At 39.4% G+C, this 4,411-nt stretch overlaps 1 long non-coding RNA gene across 1 annotated transcript; it reads left to right on the top strand.

The window, feature by feature from the left end:
* The first annotated feature begins 1,503 nt into the window (after positions 1-1,503).
* LOC128856375 (uncharacterized) lies at positions 1,504-4,196 on the top strand. Its single transcript, XR_008453833.1, has 3 exons — positions 1,504-1,548; positions 1,631-1,760; positions 4,120-4,196. It is a non-coding gene; the product is annotated as an uncharacterized LOC128856375 (long non-coding RNA).
* Positions 4,197-4,411: the final 215 nt, after the last annotated feature.

The following is a 4,411-nucleotide window of genomic DNA, read 5'->3' as shown; positions in this document are numbered from 1 at the left end:
CAAAGGGGCTACACTTGTAATTTATTTTTAACCCTCCGTGGGACACCTTTTTCAAGACCTTCGGTTGGGCAACAGAGCCTAGCCTTTTTTCGTACCATTCGAAGAAAGGTTATATACATAAATCGATAGTAAATTAAAGTTTAGGAAGCTACCTGGAACCACAAGTCTTCAGCTATAATAGAAATATGTTAAATTCACGTTCAAAGTCGAGAAAGATCTGGCCGGATCTAAGTGGCCAACAGAAAGTTTTAAAAAAGGTGCCCAAAGGAGAGTTAAGCGCGATTTGCTTAATCCAACGCTCGACGTAATCAAAATAATCGTTTATTCTATCTTTCCTGCGAGTCATTTACTGATATCATAGTTCTTAATAGGGCTAAGGCAGTCTAAGCTGAAAAGTAAAACGTTCCATTGCCGTACAAAATTTTTCCTGTTTATATTTTCCGGTACTTATCTACCACCCTCGTAAGTAAGTAGACAAGCAAAGGATAGCCAACTGCTAACCAGCCAAAGCAATCCAGGCGGCAGACCAACTACTCACATATATTAAAAGGCAGCACTTGAAACGGCTACATATGAAGTGGCAGTGACAGAGGAAGACGAAGAGCAGCAGCGCCACAACCAAGGCACGAAAACATGCTAATGCCAGTACGAAGGTAGTCCGAAGAAGAGATAAACAAGAAATATTGAGTAAAGTTGAGTTATTTCTCTCCATATAAGCGTTCTTTGTGCTTGGATTTCTCCTGCTGCTGCTGCTGCTGCTGGAACAACAATGAATAACAAACAAAACAAAAAAAAAAAACAATGGAAAGAAAAAATTAAGAGGGCATAAAAGAAATGCAGAAGAAACACATAAATCAGCAAAGCGAGAATGAGAATAATAAAATGACAGGAAAATCAGTGACAATAACAACAACAAAAACTTTAGTAAATATAATAAAAGTACAGATGAAAACAAGAAGCACATGGAGCAGAGCAGCAGAAAGCACAGCAACAGCAGCAGCAACAGCAACAAGAAACCACAGCAATCAAGCACAAATGAGCGACTGCACAGAGACAGACGACGATTGTGTCCAAAAACGGGTTTTGGAGACGCTTTGGTGTTTGTTTCATAGATATTTTGGCTCATTGCTTGCGGTTTTATTGCAATGCTTTGGTTTTTGATTTGTTGCTTTTTTTTTGCTTTCAGACCTTTTCAACTAATGTTGTTTTTGCCTGTTTGCCAGCTGGTCGGACTGTATGTGTGACGCCGCCTGTTTGAGTTTTGGTGTTTTTATGCACCCTATAACTCCCCCTCGCCTGCCAACCCGAACCTCGTTTCAACCTCAGCCTTGTCGCCTGCCTGTGAGGCCTGTGTGAGCTGCCGATGACGCTTAAAAACTGGTTGCTCATATTTGCCAATAACTCACCCAGGCGGTGTCGGAGGACGGGCGGGCGACCGAAGTCAAGCAAGGGGGCGAAAGAGCAGCAAGCGGAGTTCGTTTGAGAATAAAGGTAAGCGCGTGGGTTGATACACACATTTTGTGTCTTGCCTTCGAGGGTTTTTTGCAGGTAATTTTTCATTGCTTTACTTGCATGTTTTTTTGTTTTTTGGAAGTTGAAGTTTTTTACTTTCTTCTTATTTTTGCTCCAGAGACGTCAAAACTTGTGGCAGCGATGATTCATAGGTTTGCGAATTTTTCGTAGTTTTCGTTATTTGGAAAAACCAATTTATTACCACACAATTCGAATTAGCTTAAAAACTTGCAATGTTTTATATGCACGTAAGTTTTACTTTTTTCCTTTTTTTTGTTGTTTTTTTTCTACATCGCCTGTTTTACTTTGCATTAATCATAGAAGTAGTATGTATGTTAGTCATAGCAATGTGATAAAAATAGCAACAAAAATGTGTGGTATAAAAATATAAATTGCCGCTTAGCCGCTTACCAGCAAAATACGACGCCAACAGTAGGCAAACAAAAACTGGAATAATGCAATAATAAATTAAAATAAAATAAATAAATAAGTAAATACCTAGAAGCGGTGCAATCGAAAAGCAGTTGAGAAAACAAGCAAAACCGAAGAGAGCGCAAATACTGCAGATTAAATGGTTGTGGCAAATATGGCAGAGTGGGGCTGGGGGCGAGGTTGCCAACCAACAAAATACCTTAGAAAAAAATTACTCAGAAAAACAGATGCAAAAAAGTGAATAATAACAAATAATTGACATTTGCAAAGACATTTGTAGATATACATACTTGCACATACATACATTAGGATGGCACAAAAAAAAAATTTTTTTATTCAAAAAATTCCATACTACCCACTAATTTTGTTCTATGGCAGTAAAAAAATTTGAGACATTTTTTTAATATTTTTTATTTTTTTTTTTTTTTTTTTTTTATTTATCCTATGTTTTATTTAACAAAAAAAAAAAAAATTTTTAAATAATAAAGGCCTATTCGTTTCGCCAAGCGTTATCGAGTGGCGAATAGATGAAGCAACTGGTATAAATAAACTGGAAAAGAGCTGACTAAAATTTGATTTGTTCGTGAAAATAGAGAGTTTTGCCAGTTTTATGATGTATAACCGTACTCGATAGCTGTGAATCTTGTTCGATAGCTTTGTTGTTGCTTTCACTTGCAAATTTTTCTTCAAGTGAGCAGAGATAGCGAGCAGAGAATTGACGAATCGAAGACGTCTTAAGTAATAATGTCGATCTATAAATACGGTGACCACCGTAGCCAAATGAGTTGGTGCGTGACTGTCATTCGGAATTCAGAGAGCACGTAGGTTTGAATCTCGGTGAAAGACCAAAATGAAGAAAAAGTTTTTTTCTAATAGTGGTCGCCCCCTCGGCAGGCAACGGCAAACCTCCGAGGGTACACTAGACAGGGCTAGTTTACTGGCGCGGCAGCCCCTGGTCGGCAAAAACCCGAGTCATTCCGGTAACGTAGAACCGGCTGCCATGGGAATGGATCGGACAGTGTACAGACAGGCCATAAACGACATTCATCGGGAGACTCTCACCACCTTCTTGAGCTCCCGACCACCGAATACCGTTATCGGAGTCCAACCACCACCAATCGCAGACGAAGAGCTCCAACTTCCCCGAGAGTCCCTCGTAACCTTGGCACCATTACGTTCTGGATACTGTGGCATGTTAAACTCCTACTTATCCAGAATCGACCCCGACATACTAAACATATGTCCAGCATGTGAAGGCACCCCGCACGACACTAACCGCCTTTTCACATTCCCCATTAAACCCACTCATCTAACACTCCTCTCCCTCTGGGTCCAACCCGTCGAAACAGCAAGTTTCCTGGACCTACCGTTAGATGAGCTAGACGAAGACGACCGGTGATTACGTTACACTGGTGGGGCAAAGGTACTGCTACAACAACAACAAACAAAATTTTTTTTGTGCCATCCTTATACATACATACTCACGCATACATACACACATATACTATATTACATACATACATACATACAACATCCGCCCATATACGGGCATTTTTTGTTATCCAAAGTCTACTTTGGAACAGGCATAAAATGTGCTGCCTCTTGCAAATGCTCCAATGAAGCTGCTGCACTGACTTTGGTTACTGGTTATTGCTTTGGTCTTCTGGCTGGCAAACTGACATTATGACTGGCTGGCTGGATGTACCTACATACGACTGGCTGCGGTTGCAAATACGAGTATTTTTAAACCGGTTGGCCCAGTCAGTTCAACAACGGTGGTCACGATGCACAATGTGATGGCAGCGAATGGGAGCGCAGCGAACGAGGGGGTGGCGTTGGGGTGTTCGGCGAAGAGGTCAGGCGTGGTGTGGAGTGATGCGGTGCCAGGTTGTAAGGCTTTAGTCACTCCAACTGTATGCACATAAATGGCATTCATTTCAAATGCTAAAGGCAATTTAATTTTAATTATTGATAAAACTATAAATGGTGAACATTTGTTTGCTGTTCTAAAATATTCTATTATTTTGATAACTTCATGTAAAGAAGCCAATTGTTGATGTTTACATATGAACAAATGGCTTTTGTGGCCCGTTGAATATTAATCGATTTTATTGTAATATTTAAGTGACGCATTAATTTTGGTATTTACTTTTACTATTTTATGTTCTTCACAAGGTAACGGGAAATCACTGAAGTTACACTTTGCCATGACAATTACGTAGAAGCAAGATACAAATAATTAAAGACTAAAATTTTTATGAAATATTCATAAGGAACCTAAATGTAACGACATGGAATGCAAAAAATTTGTACGGATCAGGTAAATTAAACAACACATCAATGAATTTACCAGACTAAGATTTCACTTCTTCAGAATAAGGGAAACATGACTTCAATCAATACTTTTATTACTAAGGAAATTACTATTCAAGGTTTAGGCATTATGAGCGCGGAACAGTATGGTGGA

This window comes from Anastrepha ludens, chromosome 3 (assembly GCF_028408465.1).
Source record: "Anastrepha ludens isolate Willacy chromosome 3, idAnaLude1.1, whole genome shotgun sequence".
Lineage (NCBI taxonomy): Eukaryota > Metazoa > Arthropoda > Insecta > Diptera > Tephritidae > Anastrepha > Anastrepha ludens.
The sequence above is the reverse complement of the archived record's forward strand: the minus strand, read 5'-3'. Positions and strand labels throughout refer to the sequence as shown.